This window comes from Paroedura picta, chromosome 3 (genome assembly GCF_049243985.1).
Source record: "Paroedura picta isolate Pp20150507F chromosome 3, Ppicta_v3.0, whole genome shotgun sequence".
NCBI lineage: Eukaryota > Metazoa > Chordata > Lepidosauria > Squamata > Gekkonidae > Paroedura > Paroedura picta.
In genome coordinates, this window is record NC_135371.1 from 65,594,156 (window position 1) to 65,619,968 (window position 25,813).

Genomic DNA, 25,813 nt, shown 5'->3' on the forward strand with positions numbered 1-25,813 from the left:
TCTAAAGTTTTTCTTTTTGGAGCCCACCTTGTAAGCTATATATTGTCTAGGATCACCACTCTCAGCTATAGTCTTATTCTATATCAAGAGTGCATTTCATGTGTATCAGTATATATTGAACAATGAGGAAAACCCCTGTGGGTCAAAACGTGTTTGGTCTGTTCTTCATGTGCAGTTAGATATGTATTGTTTTAACTTTATTTTTCATATATTATTGGTGTACTTTAATAAATATTTGTAATAATTTTAATATTGTCTTAACATTGTTTTGCAGCTCAACTTTTGAGTTCCTAATTTAAATCCATCAACAATATCCAATGAAATCTGGGGAATATCAGTATAAACATGAACAGTTCTGCAACAATGTATAAATTTATATATAAAATTAAAACAACAATAAAATCCAAGATCAAAAGTCCCCAAGGTTCAGTAGAATAAAATGTCTTTCCTAGCCTCTGTGTCCATTAATGAAGTGTTTCTAATCCTGATCTGCTAGTAGGCAGCTTAGTACCATGAGAATGCCATTTCTGCTTTCTGCCAGTGTTTAGGTACTTTTTTCTCATCGGTTTCTGGTAATGGAATATTGATAAATTCTCAGGTTTTTGAGGAAACACTGTCAACATCTATCATGGTTTATATTACAGATCTAAATGGGACACCAAAGAGTACTTATTATAGACTACTGCAGCATATGGGCTAAAACAGATGATTCTAGGTTCCAGTTTGAAATTGCACTGGACTTTGATTATGGGTATCTTCTGCAGCATACGGTCTTAATCAGCCTTAGCAATTACCTGCTAAGAACTGGAGTCATAGGAAAGGTTGATAATAAACAGTTATGAGCAGCAGTGGTAATGCCATTTAGACTAAGTCATCTGAGAAATTGTAGAACTTTTTTTTAAAGGTAGAAGCACCTGTCATGTCCCATTTGAGAATTATTCCATTTCAGGAGGCTGAACTAGAAGCTGCTTGAAGGTAGGGTTGCCAACTACTTCTTTGTCAGAGCTCCTGAACTTCTAGCAGCATCACATTCATCAAATTAAGCTTGTCTTGACATGGAGGTGGACTGATGAGGGAAATTTCCCTCTCCAAATTTCTGTTCTCACATGGATGTTAAAGTGGGAGAGAAGCCCTCCCAGAAATGAGATGATATGTCTTTTTCTGAGGTTCTTTTCTATTTTGTTTTTTTTAACTTCAGGGTCAGGATACCTTATAGAGCCAGCTTGGTATAATGGTTAAGAGCTGCAGCTTCTACTCTGGAAAGCAAGGTTTGATTCCCTACTCTTCGTCCACATGCAGCCAGTTGGGTGACCATGGGCCATTCACAGTACTCTCCCAGAGCTGTCTCAGCCCCACCTACCTTGCAGGGTGTCTGTAGCGCAGAGAGGAAGGGACGGTCATTGTAAGCCACTCTGAGACTCCATCAGGTAGTGAAAAGTGGGATACAAAAATCTGGATTTGCTGTGATTCTGTGTTTTGAGATCAGTTCTTCTGAGCTTGCAATGATAGTGGCACTGGGTCCTGCTGGGCATCTGGTTTCTACTGCAGATATTCTCTGGCTTGATTTTAGCCCTGCTGTGTTTGCATTGCCACAGTGGCACTAGAGTTATTGGGTTTGCAAAAATAACCCCCACCTTCAGTTTTGTATTGCAGAGATCTCATGGACTTTGATTCTTTTCTGCTGGGCTTCTATTGCCCAGTTTTGTTTTGTGGCTGGTTTCCCCCCTTCATTGGAATCAACCAAGGATAGGAGCATCTTCTTGGGGGGTGTAACTCAGACTCTACACATCTAATCCTCTACCTGCAGGGCAGGTAGAGGAGAATGGTGAGTGCAGCATCTCAAGCATGTTGGGGAAGGAGTGTTCTACCACACCATGAACCTCATGTACCAAACTGCTTTGTTTAGCCTCTAAAAGTGTATGGCAATCTGTGGCGCACAAACTGGGTGCACCAAGAACCATAACAAACCACATGTTCCTGGTTCATTCCCATCTCTATTCAAAACGACCTTAGTAACAGGAACCATAGCTCTAGCAGCTCAAGTTTGTATTGCAGAGGCCTGTCAGTGCTTCTTCTGACTTGGTAGCCATGGAAACCCAATCTCCAAGATTGCTGCTAGAAATAATGACCAATTTCTACCTTCCTGACTCAGAAATGTTGCCTGAAATTAATTCACACCCATCCATGATTATCACCTTTTTCTTTAGCAGGACTCCTGTGAATTTAACAAACTAAATGACAGGCAGTGATTCAATAGGTACATCCCTTCCCAGCATGGATATTCAGTGAGGAGGAAAGCTTTGCCTATTCAGCAGATAGATTTCGGAGTGGGGGTGGGGTAACATTCAGAAAAAAAAATTATGTATGGATTGCAAGGGAAAACACAATATTTGGTGCCATCCTACATTTCTCTTTCTTTTCAGGTTAGCTTTGGACATGCATTACATGCACAGATACAGAAAACAAAGGGTTTTTTTGTATTCTTGCAAACTATTCCCTTTTCAAGCCAGTGTGAAACTGAAATAGCACATTAACTTCAAAGCCTTCAAATTTATGTTCGTATTCAGGGGCACCCAATGATGAACAGTAGATTCAGGATGGACAAAAAAAGTACTTCAAAGTGTAGTTAAACTGTGGAATTCAATGTCAAAGGAGCTAATCATGGTCATGAGCATAGATGGCTTTAAGAGGGGGTTAGATAGATTAATGGAGAAGAGGTCCACCATTGTCTAGTAGCCTTGACAATTAAAGAGGACCTCCACATCCAAAGACAGCAGATCTCTGAACAGCAGTACTAGGAGGGAAAGCTTTGGCCTCTTTGCCCTGTTTCTTAGCTATCCAACACAATTGATTGGCCACTGTATATTTAATTAAATGGACCACTGGTCTGATTTTGCAAAGATTTTGTTAAGTGTTTTGATTATCACTTGGGATTTTCCCCATACTTCAGGCAATACACATGATCACAATTCAACAGTTATGATACTCCCAGTTTAAATATCATCCTACATCCAGGGTGCTGACCATAGCATTCTACAAGACTAAGGGGCTTTCCGCACTGGGATCCTTGTAGCAAATTGTTTGCTGAATGAAAAATCGCCATTTTAAATAGTGGAATTCGTCGTTATGCATACCTGCCTTTGTAGTGGAATCCAGTTGCGTTTCTATCGTTTCCCACAGGCTTCCGGTCTCGGCAAAAATTGCTAGAAAGGAAGCGCTATTGCCGAGCTCGTCCCGCCCCTGGCCGTCAAGCAGCCAATGGGCGGCCATTAGCATGCTCCCAAACAGCCCCTTTCCCTTTAAGAAAGGTTTTGTTTTTTTTTAAACACACCCGTTGCAACAAATATGCTTTGCTTCGTTGCAACGGAGAGACCCATCCAGCTGGCAGGTGTGTTTGAGCTGCCGTTTCATCGTTGCCATGCTCCCCCCGAGTGAACCCCCCCCCCGTCACGGGCGCGATTTTCGGCCGAAAACAGTGTGAAAAATAAAGGGAAAATACATCAGCAAACGGACTTCTCTGTTGTTTGTGCTTAGTGACTTTAAACAACTCTGGGGAGGGACTGCAGCCTGGGAAGCCTCCCTGGGTAAACGAAGGCTCGCCGGTACGTTGATCTCTGCTCGCTCGGAGAAAAAAAAATGGCGATCACTTCACCGGAAAATCAGAGGAGAGAGCCAGGGGGAGGGACTTTGTAGAAACCACAACAATGGTAACACACAGAACTTTCCCGCTAGTGTTGCAGATTGGTTGCAGGAGTGTAGCGCTTTCCGGAAGGTGAATCCACTTTTGGGGATTTCCCTGAAAGCGCTACAACGAAGCGCTTTTTCCGGATCGGTTTCAGGTGTGTGGCAGATTGTCAACGACACTGTGCATAACGGCAAATCAGTAGCGTTTTCAATTGGCAACCATTGTGCGATTTTGAAGGAGTGCGGAAAGCCCCTAAGTTTGGACCCACCCCTTTACCTGCCTACCCAACCCTCTGTTCCTGGACAGGCAAATCACATTGTGGGCCTAAGGACACATGTACTGGGAGTTTCCAATTCAGAGCTTCCAGAGATCTTTTAAATGTGAATTCTTTTTCACATGGGGCCAATCTGTATTTGGACCATGGCACATTAACTTCTCCCTGATGCTGTTTCACCTTCTTTGGTGATCTTCCATCCAAGAACTAACAAGGGCCAACCCTGCTCAGTGGCCGAGACCTAATGAGATCAGACTAGCTTGGACCATGCAGATCAGGGCAATCATGTAGTGGCAGTGTTCCATTCCAGGATCAGAGCATGCAGGGAGAAGAGACTTCAGCCTTCTCCAATGCCATTTTTCCAGATTCAAATTCCCTTAGGAGCACGATTTGCTCCGATGGAGGTTGTACATATACTGATGGGCTGCACATACAGATGACAATGGGAAAAATAGTATTCCTCAGGCCATTGCTACACTGAGGGCGGGGAGGGGAGAGAAGCAGAAGCCCTTCTCTCAGTATGCTATGGCCTTTCTCCCAAATGGAGTCCTGTAGGGCAGTGGTCCGCAACCTTTTTAAGGCTGCGGACCGGCGGCGGTGGGAAAGGCGATCGCACGGCCCGGCTTCCCTCTCCCCCCCCCACAAAAAGAAGCTTGCCAGGCCGCAAGCTAATTGGCCGCTTTTGCCGATTTTGCGGCCGATTTGCTTACGGCCTGGGAAGTTTCTTACTGCGGGGGGGGGGGGGGGGCAGGGAGAGGGAGCTGTGGCCCGGCACCGGGCCGTAGCCCGGTGGTTGGGGACCACCGCTGTAGGGAACTTGCAGCTGACATCTAACTCAGTGGTCCGCAACCTTTTTTAGGCTGCGGACCGGTGGGTGTGGGAGGGCGATCCAGCGACCGCACATGTGTGGCCGCACATGTGCGTTTGTGCCATGTGCGGCCGCATGCGCGCATTCACGGCGGTTTTGTTGATCCAGCACATTACTTCCGACCCATTCCATCCATTCACCAATGGACAGGATGAACAGATGGTGCGATCAACCAAAGATGCACTCAAAAGGATAGTGCATGGAAGCTGGCATCAGAGACTAGAAGAGTGGCTGTTCCACCAGCACAGCACCCCTTCATCAGCCACTGGCCGAAACCCAGCTGAACTCTTAATGGGATGTCACCTTACTTCTATCCTTGTCCATTTGAATGTGGACCTCACCATTACTTGGCCTTCCAGGTGAGAGGTCCATCAGACTCCACGCTCCTTTGCAAGTGGAGCTGAGGTCTACGTCCACAACCACGTGGGGAGTCCCCACTGGATTCTGGCTACGATTCCACGGAAAACTGGACTGGTGTCACATGAAGTACAGACCGGGGGTGGAAGCCTGCTACGTTGCCACATCAACCAGCTGCAGGACTGCCTTCCTGCTCTCAACACGGCCTCACCTCAACTCACCAGTGCACCGGCTGAACCAGATGACAACCCTATGGGGAGCAACCCAGAACAAACACCAGAAGTGCAGACTTCCCAGGAGACACCAGAGACACCGGCAACACCACCTCCAACATCACCAACAAGAGGCGGTTTCGATGCCTTCCCCAGCCACTCCTGAACTGAGGCGCTCCACCAGGCATCGTACTGCACCCAAATACCTGGGTGACTTTGTCTGTGACTTGGTGGGTGCCTATCTTAGCGTGGAGGGGTGTTATGTCTGTGGGCATTTGGCCACTGATGCAAATGAGGGCTTCTGCCAGCCAAGGAACTAACCAATGAAAGGAACCTGATCACTCTGCCCGAGCCAATCGGATTGCTCTGCTTAGAGCCAATCAGATTGCTCTGAGGGCCAATCGGATTGCTCTGCTTAGAGCCAATCAGAGGCAGCAGCTGGCTGCTTGAAAGGTATAAAAGTGCATGAGTTTGCCTGATTTTCTCTGTTCAGTAGTTGTATGTTGCTGGAGTTGCTAAATAAAAAGAGTTGTTCTGAAGAATTGGAGTCTGTGATCACTGAACCCACAGACTTAATAGACAACAAAATCAGAGTCCAGTAGCACCTTTAAGACCAACAAAGATTTATTCAAGGCGTGAGCTTTCAAGTGCAAGCACTCTTCTCAGACTATGAGTTCGAAAGCTCACTCCCTGAATAAATCTTTGTTGGTCTTACAGGTGCTACTGGACTCTGATTTTGTTGTGCCACTTCAGACCATGACGGCTATCCATTTGAAGACTGCTTGGGACCCTGAACACAGATCACCCAGTGCATGTTTAATTTTGCCAAGTAATATGCAACCATTCCAATTAATGTTGCCCTTTGAGAGCCAGCTTGGTGTAATGGTTAAGAGTAGTGGCCTCTAAACTGGAGAACCAGGTTTGATTCCCCACTCCTCCACATGTAGCCAGCTGGATGACCTCAGACCAGCCACAATTGTCAGAGCTCTCTCAGCTCCTTCTACCTCACAGTTTGTGAAGTGTAAGCAATTGTAAGCCCTTTTGAGACTCCTTCAGGTAGTGAAAAGTGTGATACAAAACAACCAGCTCTCCTTCTTTACAGTTGTCTTTCTCTCTCCACTCCCATCTAGTCCAAGACCAGATCCTCCATAGGTCCTCCATGGAAAGGCACAGAGGCTTGGATTGACTGGCTATTCACAACCAATGACTTCTTTGCCTACTCTTTTCCACTGCATTGCCCAGAGCATTCCAAGGGCCATTCCGCACGAGTTTAATGTAGCAGAAGGCTTACATATGGTAAATGCTACTAATTTGCAGTTCCACATGACATTGCACACAATCTGCAATACTCCTGAAACAGCTCCGCAAAAAGCGATTTGTTGTAGCGCTTCCAGAGAAATCGGGAAAAGTGGATTCACCCTTCGAAAAGCGCTACACTCTTGCGAACAATCTGCAACACTAACGAAAAAGATCTGTGTGTTCTCATTGTTGCGGTTCCAACAAAGTCCCTCTCCCTGGCTTTCTCCTCCGAACTTCCGGCGAAGCGATCACCATTTTTTCCCCCTCGGAGTGAGCGGGGAAAGCAATGAACCAGCGAGGCTTCATTCACCCAGCGAGGCTTCTCTGGCTACAGTCCCTCCACAGAAGTGCTTTAAAGCTCCCCTAAGTCCCCAAGCACAACACAGCCCCTTGTTTGCAAGTTCCTTTTATTTTCGGCTGAAAATCGCATCCGTGCGGGGGGGGATTTTTTTTTTTCACTCGGGGGAGCGTAGTAACGATGAATCGCCAGCTCACACGCCAGCTAGATGGGTCTCTCCATTGCAACGAATCAACGCATATTCGTTGCAACATGTTTTTTTTTTAACCTGTGCTTAAAGGGAAAGGAGCTTTTCCGGAGCATGGTAACAACCGCCCATTGGCTGTTCGTTTGATTGACGGCCAGGGGTGGGAACAAGCACAGAAAAAATCGCTTTCTTTCTAGCGATTCCTGCGAGACCGGAAACCTGTGGGGAGCGAATGAAACTCTACTGGATTCCACTACAAATGCAGGTATGCGGAACGCCGAGATTCCACTATTTAAAATAGCGTTTCCGCTTTGTGAAAGCAATTGGCAACATTGGTCCTTGTGCGGAATCAGCCCAAATGATCAGGAACAGAATAGGGGGGTGAATTAAAGGTTTACTATAAGAGAGGAGAAATCAGCAAAAATTGCCACCATTTTCTGTCCATTGAAATCCAGTCTCTTACCTAGAGTTTCTGGGGAATTTTTCATGAACAAAGACAGAGTCAATAGGGATACACCTAACCCAGTCATGCTGATCAGAGTAGAATAAGGCTGTTTATTGAAAAAGCCTGACCTAATATCAGGAACTATCAGGATCCAAACTAGCAACCTTTGAGTTAGAAGTTCTGCTGCCCACTCCATGTGACGTCATTGAAGCAGCAACAAAAGCCAGTTGCATAGGCTGCTCTGCAGACAGGCTCCATCCATGAACATATCCAATCACCCCTTTGAAGCAGGAAGTAGCTACAAAACCCATAAAGGAGGCTGCAATTTCTTCTTTGTCAAAAGTTTTGTTTGCTAGTTGTGGTCATTCCTCCTGCCTTCTGGATGTCGGACCCTCATTTTCCTTATGATTTTGAATCTTGGTTTCTGAGGCAGTTGATTCTGGACTTTTCTACTTCCCCATCCCTTGTTCTACCTACCTGCATATAATACCTTCTATCTGTCCATAAGATCATTAATCACAGTTTCTCAGTGATTAAGCAACAAAAGAAACCTAACACATTTGCCCTTGACAAAGAAATAGTATCTCTAATTTCCAGCTGAAAGGTTCTCACTTCTGGTTGATCTAATTCAGACTGTTTGGAAAACTTTCTATGAGATGGAACTACTCACACCTTCCCCTCATCCAGTCAGGTGAGAAATCTGATCACCCCCCCCCCACCTCCTTGACCACTCATATCTTTTTAAACCTGTTTTTTGAACCTGGCTGTTTTCCCTATAACTGAGGTCAGAATCTGTTCTCACTGTGTCATTCTGATTGGCTCCAACATCCCAACATTAAACATTTTGGATTGCTAATTCAAAAGTAGCTGCTCAAACATTTTGGCTCTTTGGGAACTGGACCTTTACCAGGAGTTGCATGGATCAGTAACGACAACCATTGCTCTCCTACATTGCCTCGTTGGCTTCTTATTTCCTGTCTCGAGTAACTTGCACTGTGTGTGAATATTTGGAAAAGCTTACTCCTTTTGCAGGCTTTTGTACTGAGTATTATTACTGAACTAGAATTAAAGCCCGTTGTAGCTGATAAAATGAGCGCTAGTGGGGGCGGGGAGGAAAATACCAAAGAAAGAGGGAGGTAGAAAGCAAGAGAGTGATTAAGATAGAGAGAGCTTGGCATTGGGAAGAGGAAGGGGAGGAGTTGTCCAGTCTATAAGGGCATGAGGTTGAATGTGTGGGGGGTTGAGGTGGCATGGGTATGGAGAGATGAGTGTCAAGAACCTATGGTTTGGGATGTTAATTGAGTGAGGGAGAGGACTGACCTTTGGGAATTGTGGCATAATGGTTACAGATGAGCCATGTCTTCAGATATGTAAAGGGAAAATCAGACAGGAGACTATTCTTAGGTGGAGATTACATAGCAATCAATTCCTCCGAGTTCTGTGGCCCTACTCCTTCCGTCTCCATTTTTTTTACTGTTGATATAATGCTATGTGTCCACATGCATCTTTCACTCTTGCCCCTTAGAAGAAGAAGAGATGGATTTTTGTAGCCGGGCTGTTTACTACCAAAAGGAGTCACAAAGCGGTTTATAAACACCTTTTCCCTTACAATAGACAACCTGTGAAGAATGTGGGGCTGTGAGAGGTCTGAGAGAACTAGGAATGGCCCACAGTCACCCAGCAGGCCTCAGATGTCTCTAAGCTAAGGTGACCAGATTGTCCCACTTTTGGAGGGACATCTGGGGGCACCTGGCAAATTATACTTATGTTGAAATTAAAAAATATATAAAGGTATCCCCGGTGCAAGCACCGGGTCATGTCTGACCCTTGGGGTGACGCCCTCTAGCATTTTCATAGCAGACTCAATACGGGGTGGTTTGCCAGTGCCTTCCCCAGTCATCACCGTTTACCCCCCAGCAAGCTGGGTACTCATTTTACCGACCTTGGAAGGATGGAAGGCTGAGTCAACCTTGAGCCGGCTGCTGGGATCGAACTCCCAACCTCATGGGCAGACAGCTTCAGACAGCATGTCGCTGCCTTACCACTCTGCGCCACAAGAGGCTCTAAAAATATATATATTACAATACTATTTTTGCATTCTATGTGTTCTATGAAACTTTTTGTTGCTCCATATAGACCAAATTTTAAATCAAGAACCCCTCCCCCGGTCAATGGTGTCCTGCTTTACCAGTGTTGAAATCTGGTCACCTTACTCCAAGCAGTTTAAAATCGCCTTCCCTTCCTCTCCCCATAACGGTCTCCCTGTTAGGGAAGTGGGCTGAGAGCTCTGAGAGAACTGGGAATGGCACACAGTCACCCAGCAGGCCTGAGGTGTCTCTAAGTGATTTAAAATTGCCTTCCCTCCTCTCCCCATAACAGTCACCCTGGAGGGGGGCGAACATAGGGGCTGGCCCAATCAGGGTACGGCCAGCTGTGCTGCCCATGCCCTGATTGGCCTGTATTCAACTTGGACACCCAAGACACGCTCCTCCCTCTCACAAATATATAGAGGAACCATGTATAAGGATACTTGTTGTTGCTTTGCGTTTGCTACTTTTCCCACACTGCTATTTGCATTATTCCCCTCCATTAACTTGTGTTCTGTTTTAACTCTGATCAACCACAGAATTTTGGAAACAACACTGAGAATCCAGACAAAAATTATATCAAGCTGTTGTGTGAGTTACTAGCCAGATCAGGGGTGAGCCTAATCTAAAGACTCCAGTACCATAAGAATGAGAGGCAGCAGGAGAAAGAGAATTCTCTTTAATAAACTTGGGCTAGTTTACTGTAGGTTTAGGTTCATGTAGGAAAGGGATATATATTTACTAGTTATATATCTAGATAATACTTTTCTTCTGGCCACAATAACCACAATAACCCCTGCCCCCACTCACTATCTTCTCTGGCTTTCTGTAACCAGCAGGACTGCTATAACTTTGCTTCACTGCAGTTGAGCCATGATGGCGAGCAAATTATTGTCTATGTCTATCTGTCCGTCCGTCCGTCCATTTTACCCGACGCTCCCAGTAGTGCTGGCTCGCAGCAGGTTACAACAATAAAAACACAGTCAAGAATAAAATGGTAGAACAGTAAAAACATTCCCCATCTTCAAAACATAACCTTTCCCAACAGAGGAATGCTAACCTCATCCTCTCCCCCCCCATTCAACAACCTCCTCATCCCTGGTGCCTCAAGGGATTTAGGAGGGGATAGCCTGCTGTCGTGGCTAAGTTGGGGAGGAGCCCATCCTCGACCAAACACCTGGTGGAATAGCTTTGTCTTGCAGGCCCCGTGGAACTGCAAAAGCTCTATCAGGGCCCTTAGCTCTTCTGGGAGCTCATTCCCACAGGATGGGGCCAGGACCAAGAAGGATCTGGCCCTGGTCAAGGCCAAGCGTATTTCTCATGGCCTGGGAACCACCAACAGGTTTGCATCCACAGAGTACAAGACCCTTTATGAAATATAACAAGTATTTCGGGTATGTGGGGCCCAGATGGCCTTGAAGGTTAATACCAAAACCTTGAACTTGGTCTGGTATGCAGCTGATAACCAATGCAACTACCTCAGCTCCAGCTGGATATGGGCCTTCCAAGGTGTTCCCATGCGGACCCCAGCAGCTGCATTCTGCAACAGCTGCAATTTCTGGGTAGAGGACAGGGATAGGCCCGCATCGAGCGAGTTACAGAAATATATCCTGGAGATGACTGCTGCATGGATCACAGTGGTTATATACTCCAAGGTGGTGGCCCCCAACCACCAGGCCACGGCCCGGTGCCAGGCCGCGAAGGCCCTGATACCGGGCTGTGGCTCCCTCTCCCCACCCCCCCTGCAGTAAGAAACTTCCCAGGCCGCAAGCAAATCGGCCACAAAAGCGCCCAATTAGGTTGTGGCCCGGCAAGCTTCTTTTTGTGGGGGGGGGGAGAGGGAAGCAGGGCCACGCATGCACATTTACGCCATGCGTGGCTGCGAACACGCATGCACAGCACTTTCACACATGCACGCATGCACGTAAGTGCTGAGCATGCATGTTTGCGGCCACACATGGCGCAAATGAGCATGCTCAGGCCTGTCGCATGTGTGCATTGTGAGTGCGCATTGCGAATGCCCGGCATGTAGAGCATGCACGGCCATGCGACCGACCTCCCCACCACCGCCAGTCCACAGCCTTAAAAAGGTTGTGGACCACTGCTCCAAGGACAGCTAGGGTGCTAGTAGCCTTACTTGATGTAGATGGAAGAATGTGACCTGCACCTTCATCAATAGGGAGGTGCCCAAATTCACCCTCAAATTCCCGGTGGGCAGCGTGATGTTAAGTTGCATCCTAGCCAGGCAAGGGTAAATGCACTTCCTGAACTGTCCCCCTCCTTCCCAGCCACAGGACTTCCGGTGTAAATGGTGGATAACTTGCAGAGAGCATGGAGGAAACTGCATTCACTCTATATATCTCAGAACAGGCGTCATCTCCAGGTGAAGAACTCTGGCAGCCCCAATAGGAACTCACACAATATATGCACCTCTTGCTTTACCTTAATATCACAGAGATTCCTTTGGTATCCTGCTTCAAGTAAAGTATTTATTTTCCAGGTATTTATTTAAAATTGCTGTTCCTTGAAGGGCTATAAACTCATTAGTGACCACTCAAAGCACAATTTATCCATGCCATTCGGGTGAAATTACTGGACCAGTCTGCATCCACAGCCCATTTCCTTCTTCTCTACTCCCTCTTTCTGTTTAGTTACTATTTTCTCTGCTCTCTTTTCGCCTAGTACCTGGAGCCTTACTCTGAACAGCTGGTTTTTCTGTAACCATGGCAACTCCATGATGATATCAACTAAAGGTCCCACCATTACTCTGTGGAGTCTGATCTTATTAATGCATGTGATCCCTTTTAAATTGTAGTTTAATATTTCCTTTACAGACCAGGGAAAGTATCTCACCTAGCTGAGGATTTCTTCAGCTCTGATACAGCATCTGCTTGGTTATAGAAAGGCAGAAAGGTTCACAGTGTTCTTGCCTTTGATGCTTAAAATGCCTTTCAATTTCTCACATGTTATTTGGGGGCATCTATGAACATAGGAGAGCAAGAGGAAAGAGCCAGCTTTAAATTTAATTCTATATACCCAACAATATATCATTTGTATCCCTGATCTGCTGGAGGCAAAACATAGATTTTGGGGTTTTTTTGTAAAACACCTTTTTGAAAGGAGGGTAATCACATTATCAACCAGAGGCCTTATTAGGTGATAATTGCTGTTCTCTGATTTTAAAAGAGGCTTCTAAGGCTGTTCCAAATATTCAAAATGTTAGCAACAAGACCATTGCTGAAGCGTACGTAATCTATTTTGGTCAGATGTCTTCAATACTAAATTAAATTCAAAGAAAACCATTGCTCTTTTCTGGTCTGATCTGCTCCTGGTGTCAGCATGCTACCTCTGTCTTACGTATTGTAAATGGATTAAAAATGTGGGATTTTAGAAGTATTAACCTATGTTAATCAAACTGGTCAAGGAATACATTCTCATTGCCATTGTTCTTGTACAGCTTGGTGTAGTGGTTAGGAGTGCAAACTTTTAATCTGGCAAGCTGGGTTTAATTCCCCACTCCCCCCCATTCCCTACTCCCCCACATGCAGCCAGCTGGGTCACCACAGCACTGATAACGGTGTTCTGACCAAGCATGTTTCTCCCTGTTTTAAAGGGACAGTGATGCAAGAATTTTTGTTTATGTTTTAAGTTAAACTTTTCCATTGGGGTGTGTATGCATCTATTCATAGATGCACAGTGCTCATTTTAATGCCACCCTACAGCCTTGAAGCTCAAGAAAAAATAATTCACGATATTTGGGGGGGGTATGGGAGGCATGATTTGTGCAGCAACTGATGGGGGATTTTTTTTTATCTGCCTAGTTTAAGCAAAGAGTATTTGTTGCTCAAGGCAGTTTGCTCCCCCCCCCCCCAAAAAAGCCCCATTCTGGGTAGAAGGGAGGCGGGCTCAAAGGTGAGCACTGGAGATGAAGATCACTCTACTTTGCCCACTTTGGTAACGCACAAGATCTTAGTGTGTGGCTTGCTGGTTGCTCTCCTCCCGCTCGCGCAACATGGCCGGGGGAATACACTTTTTGGGATTCCCCAGTTATCACTTTAAAATGGAAGCTGTAGCTGCCAGTTTGCTGCTGGACCACTGGATGTTAGCGACATTGTGCAAAATGCCAACAATATGGCGTTTGCATAAGGTGAGTATTTCACTTTTTAAATTGCATGCAGAATGGCCCTGGACTTTCCTCCTTTCAATGGTCAGGGTTTTTTTTGGGGGGGGGGGGTCACTGTTTTCCCCAGGTTTTCTGAGGGCGCTTTTGTTCCAATTTCCGCCTTGTTTTGTTTCCAAGTTAAAGATAATTCAAAAGTGCACAGATTCCCTTGGACTCCCCCCCCCACACACACACCCTATTTACACCCCCTGAAGGTCTCTCCCCATCCATATCAAGGTAATTCTGTCCAATTTGCAATTGCATAGATTGTTTTTAAACTTGGAACACCACCCCCACACACATCACGTGGCATTCCACCCCAATTTAGAAATTTGTTTTTCATTGGAAAAAGAATGGTGCATAAGGTGGGCACAATCTGAAATCAAAATTAAAGTGTTACTGCTCTAAAAATCTGCATGCATATTGGGTGTGCATGCATATTGGGTCAATTTATTCTCATATTAAAGCTGTAGTTTCAGGAGACTATTAAAGTAAGCATATAACCACTGAAGATTCATGGGTTCCTCTCCCTCCTCCTTGTTCCAGTTTTTCACATGATACCTATGCATCTCTGCAGTTCCTGTCCTAACAGCCAAGCTTTCCTCTCCTAACAAGGATGCTTATTTACAACTGTAGCATGAGGATGAAGGCACACATTCGTAGTCAGCTGCAAAAATACAGAAATGCCCTTGCAATTTCAAGAACACACTTTCAACCCTCCTTAGCTTCAGTCCACACACACACAATTTATTTCTTCCCCATACATATTTATATATCCTTGCAGGCAGTTTCTTACTGTTGTGTTCAATAAAGCCCTGCAGAGGCGGTTATTAAAAGCAGTCAGAGCAGCAGGGTCTCGGGGAGCACGGATGCGTCGCCTTCCCTCTGACGTCAGAGTCTGGAAATCCCATTTTAATCAGATTTGTCGATTTTATGTGTCCCTTCTGAAGAACAGAATGAGAGTGAAATCTTGTTTAATTGCTCAGGGGAAGCAGCTTCATTTTGCATATACAATCATTAATACTTTCCTGCTTGTGCTTTCAAACTAGAGATAAGCTGTAATTCCTTTATACAGAAATCAGAAAATGTTGCAGCTCATTCCAGAACATTCATGATAACACATTTCTGTGCCTTTTTCTTTCTATGCAACACTTGTCCCTGCATATCTTTCCAAATAATACTGGTGGTGCTGCAGCTGTACTGCCATGTATACACCTTCCTTAAACGTAAAGGTAAAGGTATCCCCTGTGCAAGCACCGAGTCATGTCTGACCCTTGGGGTGACGCCCTCCAGCGTTTTCATGGCAGACTCAATACGGGGTGGGTTGCCAGTGCCTTCCCCAGTCATTACCGTTTACCCCCCAGCAAGCTGGGTACTCATTTTACCAACCTCGAAAGGATGGAAGGCTGAGTCAACCTTGAGCCGGCTGCTGGGATTGAACTCCCAGTCTCATGGCCAGAGCTTTGCCTTACCACTCTGCGCCACAAGAGGCTCTTAGACTTTACTAATAACTCTCACCAGATAAGAGTTCCCCTTGTTTCCTTTATTCTAACATTATAAACTAGAGGCAAAGCCCATTGTATGTGGGAATACAATGGGCGCTAGCCTTTTCCTGGAGGGGAATGCTTTACTAAGAGAATTGCTTACCCTGGGATGCTTGAGTAAGCGAATTGATCGGCTAGGCAGACGAAACCTCCAGCGACTCATCAGCTAAGGCAGTGGTCCCCAACCTTTATTAGGCTGGGGACCGGCAGGGCATCGGGCCACGGCCACGCTTCTGGCCGCGCTTGCGGGCCGCGCTTGCGGGTCGGGCCGCGCCCGGAAGCCGCGCCCGCGGGTCGGGCCGCGCCCGGAAGCCGCGCCCGCGGGTCGGGCCGCGCCCGGAAGCCACGCCCGCTGGTCGGGCCGCGCCCGGAAGCCGCGCCCGCGGGTCAGGCCGCGCCCGGAAGCCGCGCCCGCGGGTCGGGCCGCGCCCGGAAGCCACGCCCGCTGGTCGGGCCGCGCCCGGAAGCCACCCCCGCGGGTCGGGCCGCGCCCGGAAGCCACCCCCGCGGATCGGGCCACGCGGACGCGGCGAGAGGCGCTTCCCAGCGTCAGGCTGCCGGACAGGGAGCCCCCGGCAGCCGCGCTCCGCGCGACTGCCGGGGGCTCCCTCAGGCGGTGGCCTGACACGGCGAGAGGCGCTTTGCGCCTCTTGCCGCATCAGGCTGGGAGCAACTGCGAGCCGCGCGCCTGGGGCTGGGAATCAGAGGGACCAATTGGCAGGCGCTTCGCGCCTGCCAATTGGTCCCTCCGATTGTCTGTCATGAGGAAGGGTCCAATCTGGACCCTTCCTCATCCCGGACTCATCCCGCCCCAGGACCCCTTACTGTTTTATTTAGTCCGTGGCGCCCGCGGCGCCACGGGCGGTTTACAGATGAATCAATGAACCAACTGTGTGCATGATCGGCAACTATGAGTAGATAGCACATTCTTCCAGTAACTAAATAGTAACTAAAGATTCTTCCAGTATAGTAACCCCTGACTTGTAAAATATAAGACCTCTTGAGCTGAGAAAACTGAATATTAATCTGTCTAAGAAATTTCACATCTAAGAAAGAAGAACTGTGCTTGGATACTATAGTATGTAGGACTACGAGATATCTTTTATTGGACATGTCCTCTGTTTTTAGTGTCTGTCATTTTTTCTTTTTTCTTTTTTTGCTCTTTTAAAAAACAGATGAAAATGTCCTCTTTTTGGTTTGGAAGGGTAGGAATATTCCTAATTTGTAGCAATTATAACATCTTAATTAGTAGGAGTATTTAAAATGAGATTTGTCATTGGAATATTTTTGCTTTTCAAAATATGGTAACACTAATTGTATGTAACATTTAAAGAGCTTACTCCAAAGTAGTTAGCTGATTGGCTATGTTCAAGGATCAAAGAAATTCAGTTTGTGCTGAGAAGAAGCCAGGAAGTCTTCTCAGGCTTATACAGCCATTCCACCTCCTTGTATGTGAGGCACAGATAGAAAGACATTCTAATTTGGAACAAACTTCAGTTTGCTGTGATATTTGAATCATGTAAAACTACAAACTAGCTCCCCCACCCCACCCCCAAGCTAAGATTCGGAACCAGCATTAATTGGCAGGCAGGCACAGCTTTTTTTTGTCTGATTCAGATGTTACAATAAACTGCAACTTATTCAAAACCAGGGAGACCCAGCCTTGGCAGCACATGTCAGGCACGGAGGGAGGGATCGTATGAGACAGGGACATTTTTGTTCATTCTCATAAGAAACTTGGATTTATGGTATCTAAATTCAAAACTTCTCAAAGCTAGTTGATATTCTAGGCATCAGAAATGACCCTGTGAAGAAATGCAACTTTTCTTTGGAGGTTTGAATTGAGCAGAACTTTCATTCTGAGTTTTAAAAGTTTTTTCCCCTCTCTCTCTGCGAACAGCCAGGAATGGGGGAAGTAAATTCAATTGCTTTCCAGATTTACCTCAGCCCACCTTCATGCAAATGCTAATGGGTCTTAGACAGTAGGAAGGTCAATTACAATACAACATGACTCATAAAATTATAATAGCCCAGTATGGCAGCAACAGCAGTCCCCCAAGAATTCTACTCACCCAACAACCCACCTCCTGTTGGGCCACATGCTTTGAGTAAGATGGTGGAGATATGTAGATGTCTGAAATGGAAATCCATTACTAGGGAGAAAATCCACAACCATCAGTACTCAAATCACTAATGAGGCATTCTGTCTCTGTCAACAACATGTTGGAAAAACATGCTATATATCTGTAAGTAAAAACTGTCTCCCCACTAAAGTATTTTTTAAAATCCCTTCTCCAAATAAACTATTTTGGCAATTTGTCTGATGGGTCAAATAATTTATTAAAAAATGGACACACACACACACACACATAATATTTATTTAAGCATATTTCTATGCTGCTCAATGCAGCTCACCATTAAAACACCATTAAAAACAAATAATTAGACATATGCAGCATAAAAACTATTCATAAAATGAGAGGAAATTATTAAAAAGCATAATTAAGTTTTCTTCACTTCCCCAAGCAGTGCTAAATCCAACGCTGTCTCCTATCCAAATGAAACTAAACTCTGTGGCACTTCCAGTGGTGTCTCCATAACATTAATTTGCTTTACAGACATATAGCCATGATCTGAGTAGCCCAGGCTACCCTGATTTCATCAGATTCTACTCTAAGCAGGATTGGGCTTGGTTTCAGGATGCGCACTTTGTTGGCAGAGTATGATTTGAAATGCAAAGAGGTCTGTTAGTTACAGTCTTGTGGGCGTTGTCCGCTTCCTCCCGGACCTGATGTGGTAAGTATCCTTGTTTGTTTCTTTTTGTTTACAGGTTCCACTCTGCTTTGCCTCTCTCGCATGCCCATAGAAGTAGAGTTGAGGGGTTGGTGCTACCAAGTACTCCTCCCCTCTCTCCGGTTATTTGGGCTGGCTGAGAACTAACATCTGGACTAACAGCCCGCCTCCTTTTGTAGCCGCTGGTAAAGGTAAGTATGCAGGGTTTTGCTCCGGCTCAGTCCCTGCCTGCTCTCTGGGTTTTCCCCTCCTCCGCTTTCCCTCTCTTGTTTCTCCCTTCCATCTCTTCCTCCACTTGTGTTTCTTTGTGGACCTTTGCATTCAGTATCCTGTTTGGGGAGGGTCGGGTGAAGGAGGCTCAGCTCCGTTGGGGTGTTCCCTCTCTCTGGCCATTCGCTGCACTCGCGTCGGTTTCTTAATCGCAGCTCCAAATTCACCGCCTTCTCCTGCCACCTCCTTGCTGCCAGGGCCCTCCAACCCTCTATTTTCATCCGGGCCGCCGGCCCCTAAGCCCAGGACCAGACACTCTTCCCCCCACAGTCTGTCATTGGTTGAAGCTTCTTTCTCCTCCTCAAACAAACAGGACAGGAAACCTGCGTTTTGGTGTAACTGCCCCTGCCGATGTTTGATTTCTGATGGATAAATTGAAGGACTGCAATCTGGATTTTCAGATAGTCAGGTGGATAGGGAATTGGTTAGAGAACCGTACTCAAAGAGTTGTTGTCAATGGTGTTTCATCAGACTGGAGGGAGGCAAGTGATGGGGTACCTCAGGGCTCGGTGCTCGGCCCGGTACTTTTTAACATATTTATTAATGATCTAGATGAGGGGGTGGAGGGACTACTCATCAAGTTTGCAGATGACACCAAATTGGGAGGACTGGCAAATACTCCAGAAGATAGAGACAGAGTTCAACGAGATCTGAACACAATGGAAAAATGGGCAAATTAGAACAAGATGCAATTTAATAAAGATAAGTGTAAAGTTCTGCATCTGGGTCAGAAAAATGAAAAGCATGCCTACTGGATGGGGGATACACTTCTAGGTAACACTGTGTGTGAATGAGACCTTGGGGTACTTGTGGATTGTAAGCTAAACATGAGCAGGCAGTGTGATGGCGAATGCCATTTTGGGCTGTATCAACAGGGGCATCACATCAAAATCACAAGATGTCATAGTCCCATTGTATACTGCACTGGTCAGACCCCACCTGGAGTACTGTGTGCAGTTCTGGAGGCCTCACTTCAAGAAGGACGTAGATAAAATTGAAAGAGTACAGAGGAGAGCGACGAGGATGATCTGGGGCCAAGGGACCAAGCCCTATGAAGATAGGTTGAGGGACTTGGTAATGTTCAGCCTGGAGAAAAGGAGGTTGAGAGGGGACATGATAGCCCTCTTTAAGTATTTGAAAGGTTGTCACTTGGAGGAGGGCAGGATGCTGTTTCCGTTGACTGCAGAGGAAAGGACACGCAGTAATGGGTTTAAACTACAAGTACAACAATATAGGCTAAATATCAGGAAAAATTTTTTCACAGTCAGAGTAGTTCAGCAGTGGAATAGGCAGCCTAAGGAGGTGGTGAGCTCCCCCTCACTGGCAGTTTTCAAGCAAAAGTTGGATACGCACTTTTCTTGAATGCTTTAGGACAGTGGTCCCCAACCTTTTTATCACCGGGGACCACTCAACGCCGGGGACCACTCACCGGGGACCATTCAACGCCTTTTACTGAGGCCCGGTGGGGGGCGGGTAGTTTACTCCTCTACTCTCAACCACTGCCCTAACGCTCTCTGATTGCTATGGTAATGTTTAAACATCCCTTCAAAATAAGATACAGACATGCCACAACAATGAAGTGTGTTGTAAAGGGCTGGGGGATGAAGTAAAGGGCCGGGGGGGGGGAGAAGGCGTCCTTCGGGGCCCACCTCCAATTAGTCGAAGGACCACATGTGGTCTGCGGCCCACAGGTTGGGGATCGCTACTTTAGGATGCTTTGGGCTGATCCTGCGTTGAGCAGGGGGTTGGACTAGATGGCCTGTATGGCCCCTTCCAACTCTATGATTCTGTGATTCTATGATTCTGTGATGATCTGGAATGAAAAAGGAGAGAGTGACATGTAGCAACTCATGATACATGCATTGTTTTCCTTGGCTTTGCTCATCCATTGGAGCGGGGCATGATCTGTCACCAAAACGAACGGATTGTTAGCCAAGTAAAACCACTGGGAACTAACAGCCCAATAGATGGCTAGGGCTTCTTGCTCCATTGTGGAATATCGTGTCTCTACCAAGCTTAACTTCTGGCTCAGGAACCAGATTGGTCGTTCTATTCCAGGAGTAGTCAAACTGCGGCCCTCCAGATGTCCATGGACTACAGTTCCCATGATCCCTTCCCAGCATTTACTGGCAGGGGCTCATGGGAATTGTAGTTCATGGACTTCTGGAGGGCCACAGTTTGACTACCCTTGCTCTATCCCATCAACTTCTTGGGCCAAGATTGCTCCTATACCAGATTGAGAAGCATTGGTCTGCACGATAAAGGGCCTGTCAAAATTAGGGGTTTTGGAGCATTATTCCTGGGGATAAACTCCGCCACAGGTCTTCAAAGGCTTCAGTTCTTTTCTCAGTCCATTGAAGTTTAGTTGGCTTATTCTTTGCAAGTGTATCATTCAGGGCAGTGGCCCTTGATGCGAAATGGGGTATGAACCTCTCATAATATCCTACAAACCCCAGGACCTGCCGTAACTATTTCTTAGTTTGGGGTTTCTGGTATGCTTCCAAGTTCACCACTTTATCCTGTATTGGGGTAGGCTGTCCATGTCCTAACATTAAGCCCAGATACTGTAGTTTGCGGAAACCTAGCCGACTCTTCTTGGGGTTAACTACTAACCTGGCCTCTTTCAGCGCATTGAAAACTTTCCTAAGATGATCTACATGGGTATCCCAGTTAGGACTGCAGATGATGATGTCATCGATATATGCAGATGCAAATGCTGAGGAACTCTAGAGGGCTTTGTCGACCAGTCGCTGAAAAGTGGCAGCGGCCCCATGTAAGTCAAAAGGCATAATCTTGAATTGATACAGACCCTTTGGGGTGGCAAAAGCCGTTTTCTCTGTCTTCTTCCCTCAGTGGGATTTGCCAATAACCTTTTGTTAGGTGCAAGGCAGGTATGAACTGAGCCATGCCTAATTTACTAGTTGTTCTGCTCAGGGCATTGGGTAAGCGTCAAAATTAGCTTTTTGATTCACTGCCCTAAAATCAACACAGAAGCGTACTGACCCATTGGGTTTTGGCACAAGGACAATAGGGCTCCGCCAACCACTCCTGGAATGTTCAGTGACCCCTAACAATAGCATATCTTCCACTTCCTTTTGGATGATAGGCCATTTCTTGAAGGATAGTGGCCTCCACAGGACCCGGACCACTACACCCAGTTCTGTCTGTATAGTATGTTGAATTAGATGAGTTTTCCTGTGGATTTTTGAGAATAACCCTGGGAACCAGTGCACCAACTGTTGAAGATCCATTTTCTGGTCTGCTGTCAAATTTTCATCAACAGGGGGTCCCTCCGGAGCCAGTGCTCTTCCTTTTGCCAAGGAAGCCTACCATCCGGTAAGGTCTCTGTTGTCATTTCTGTCTCTCCTGCCAGTTTTCTGTCTCTCCTGCCAGGATTGACATGGATCCTATGGAGCCTACCCATCCCCTGAGCTGGGATGTTCATATATTACAGGGCCTAGCACCCGTCGCACTCGAAACAGCCCTCGCCACATATCTCCATCCATTTGTCCATAGGCCGCTCAATGTATCAATACCAGATCCCCCACTCTAAAACTTTGTTTTTTGGTCCCTTGATTGTACCTCTTTTTCTGGTATTGTTGGGCTACTGCTAAATTTTGTCAAGCCTCTTCTCGCATTTGTATCACCTGCTCTCTTAAATCTCGCACATACTCATTTGGGGCTTTTCCCGAACTGGGTGTGGCGTGTACCCATTTTTCTTCTATCAGGTCCATTACTCCCTTGGGTTGTCTGCCAATCAACAGTTCAAAAGGGGAATATCCCGTAGAGACTTGGGTAGTCTCCCGGAGGGCAAATAGTATGGGATCGATGTACAGATCCCATTTTCCCGGCTTTTTATATGCCAGACATCGAAGTTTACTCTTCAACGTTTGGTTCATTTGTTCTGTTAAGCCATCAGTTTGTGGATGATAGATGGTTGTGAAGAGTTGCTTTATTTCTAGGGTGTGGCACAATTGCCTCATACAAGCAGCCTTGAATGGAGATTCCCGGTCTGTCAAAATCTCTTTTTGTAAGCCCACATGGGCAAACAGTCTCATATAAGGGCTCTCGCCACTCCCTCACTCCACATGGACGGCATAGAGATGGCCTCTGGGTACCTAGTTGCATAGTCAACTATTACTAACAAGTACTGTGAACCCTGGGCCTTCCGAGGTAACAGTCCTACAAAGTCCATACCTATACATTCAAATGGGGTGTTGATTACGGGTAACGGTTGTAAAGGGGCTCTGGGAGGGGTCTGTCTTGACGTCCACTGACAGACCTCACATGAGTAGCAGTGGTCCTGAACGTCTTGCGCTGTATTAGGCCAGAAGAAACGCCTCACGATTCTTCCCGGGGTGGCTTTACTGCCTTGATGTCTCCCCCATGGGTGATCATGAGCGGCTTCCATCACCTCCCGCTTATAAGTCTTTGGAACCAAGATTTGGGAAATAATGGATCCTTTTTCCCTTTGACACCTAAACCAGAGGCCCCCAACCCGTTTTACCTGAGGCCAACATTGACTTCTCCACACATCCTTCACCACTTCTTCGCCCACGGCCACTCACTGTCGGTCAGCTAATGAGGCATCCTCCTCTTGTAGCTCTGCCAGCTCAGGGACATTTTGCAGATTCTCCTGCAGATGCTCGTTCGGATCTTTCTCCTCTTCGGATCAGGTCTTTTCACTCCTAACCCCTGGACAAGACACTCAGGACCTCCCTTGAGACACCATTTTTACAGCCTCGTTGAACTTTCGAGCATCCCTCCCCAATAACACCGCATGTGGTAAATTGGGTACTAGGGCTAGATCCAACTCCCACTGACCCCCTAAATAGTTCAAACTCACTTGGGCTACTGGGAACTCCTCTACATGCCTGTAACAACACGTTATGGAGACCCATCGCTGATAAGGGAGGGACTCTGGTATTTGATATACCCTAGCCATTGACATAGAACTGCTGCTGTCTACCAGGGCCCCTAAAACGCAACCTTCTACCCTTACAGGCAAAAGGACAGGACTCTTCGGGTTGTTGTACATGTGACCTTGTATCGTCACTTCCCATCCCATGTCACACTCCATGAGTGGACATTCACACCTAAAATGGCCCCATTGCCCACAAATAAAACGGGCCCTTCTTTGTCCCCTCCCGAGATCCTGCCCCGGGTTGTCCACTATTCCCATGCTGGGGGAATAGGGTTTCCAGAGGGGACTTTAGGCTCTACCCCAGCCCCATTACTTGCCCATAAGGGTTGGGGTGAGGGCTGTGTAGGAAACCTAGTCCTCCCTCCCCTGTTCACGGGAGGCTTAGGGCCTACAGAGGGAATGGTGTTACTTCTCCCTCCTGTACTTGTGCTACCGGGCTTTGAGCCCTCCTGACCCAGGTCTCTATGCTCCACAGACATCCAATGCCGTACTGTCCGGGTAAAACCTGGAACAACTGTTCTAGCACCACTTTCTCAACCACTTGATTCTCACCCTCTGTGCTTGGCAGGAGCCATCTCTTAGCCACATCTTTCAGCTGGTTGACCATAACCCTTGGCCTTGTCCCCGGCAAGAACTGAATAGCTCGGAACTTTTGTCTGTACGTTTCCAGTGATATCTCATAGTGGTCCAGGATCGCCTTCTTCAATACTTCATAATTGGCGGAATCTTCTTTTGCAAGGTCTTTCAAAAGTAGCATGTGCCTCCCCAGTCAAGTAGGGCCCTATTATATACGACCATTGTTCTTGAGGCCATCGGGCTGTCTCCACCGACCGTTCAGATGCGTCCAAGTACGCCTCTACATCATCTTCTGGGGTCAGCCTCGCCAATGAGGGCCATGGGACTTGGCCTAGAGTTGCCAAGATCCAGGGTTGCCAAGATCCAGTCCAGTCCAGCCCCTGCTCCTGCTCCTGCTCCTTCCGCTCGACCTTCCCAAGACATGTGCATTACTTGAAGCAGACGCTCCTGCGATGCTGTTTGCCGCGAATAAGACTTCACACCACACCTGGGCTTGGTTCTCCACAAGCCATTTGCTGAACTGCGTGAAGTCCATTTTTGGCTCATCCATCATTGTTTCCACTAACAAGCCCATAGAGGAGGCGTCAGAAATGTCTTCTTCCAAGTCAGATGCTCGATATTGCAAAAAAGTGCCTGGGTGGTACCCAGCCCTCGGGGGTTAGTAAGGAGGGTACGGGTTTTCTGGGCGGGGCTAAGTTGCCCGCATTCTCTACCACTGTAAGGTTCGGGATTCTGCCCCCTTTACCCCCTAGACCTTCTGCTGTCGTCCTGAACTGCTGGCTCTTTAAATTTGAAGGAAAACGCCTAGGCAGCTTGTCTTTCCAAGCGTAGTTTATTTGCTTCCTCTTTCTCTCCCATCTCACCAACCACCCGCGTGTCTCCCTTCACTGCCTTATATCCCTCTCTGGCCACTCCCCGTGTCATTTTAATCTCCCTGTTACCACTTACTGTCCTTTCCTCAACCTTGTGGGAATTGTCCACTTCCTCCCGGACCTGATGTGGTAAGTATCCTTGTTTGTTTCTTTTTGTTTACAGGTTCCACTCTGCTTTGCCTCTCTCGCATGCCCATAGAAGTAGAGTTGAGGGGTTGGTGCTAACTACCAAGTACTCCTCCCCTCTCTCCGGTTATTTGGGCTGGCTGAGAACTAACATCTGGACTAACAGCCCGCCTCCTTTTGTAGCCGCTGGTGAAGGTAAGTATGCAGGGTTTTGCTCCGGCTCAGTCCCTGCCTGCGCTCTGGATTTTCCCCTCCTCCGCTTTCCCTCTCTTGTTTCTCCCTTCCATCTCTTCCTCCACTTGTGTTTCTTTGTGGACCTTTGCATTCAGCATCTTGTTTGGGGAGGGTTAGGTGAGGGAGGCTCAGTTCCGTTGGGGTATTCCCTCTCTCTGGCCATTCGCTGCTCTCGTGTTGGTTTCTTGATTGCAGCTCCGAACTTGCTGCCTTCTGCCACCTCCTTGCTGCCAGGGCCAACCCTCTACTTCCATCCGGGCCACCAGCCCCTGTGCCCAGGTCCGGATAGAGGCCTGGCAGCTGCCATTCTAAAAGTCAGCCATAATTTCCCCAGATACAAGCTTCAGGGGTGGGGAGAGATGGAAAGCTGAATATGGGGGGAAGAAAAAGGTAGGGTGGCTGGAAGATAAAAAGGAGAGGAGGCAGGAAAAGGGGAGAGGCTATGGGGGTTTTCAGGGGGGAAAGAAATAGTGGAGAGGAAAATGACACTCACACTCTTCGCAGATTCTCTCCTTGTAAACAATCTTAATGGATTACAAAACATACAAAGGAAAAAAACAATGCACTATGCCTGGACCATCTATTCATTGATGGGCCAAA

General features: G+C 46.9%; 1 long non-coding RNA gene across 1 annotated transcript in view; it reads left to right on the top strand.

Annotated features, from left to right (window-relative positions):
* Positions 1–25,813, top strand: part of LOC143832167 (uncharacterized) — a 68,672-nt gene that overhangs the window by 35,970 nt on the left and 6,889 nt on the right. Inside the window, exons 3-5 of the long non-coding RNA XR_013229114.1 lie at positions 18,249–18,402; positions 21,109–21,254; positions 25,017–25,174. This is a non-coding gene — a long non-coding RNA (uncharacterized LOC143832167). The remainder of the gene's footprint in view (positions 1–18,248; positions 18,403–21,108; positions 21,255–25,016; positions 25,175–25,813) is intronic.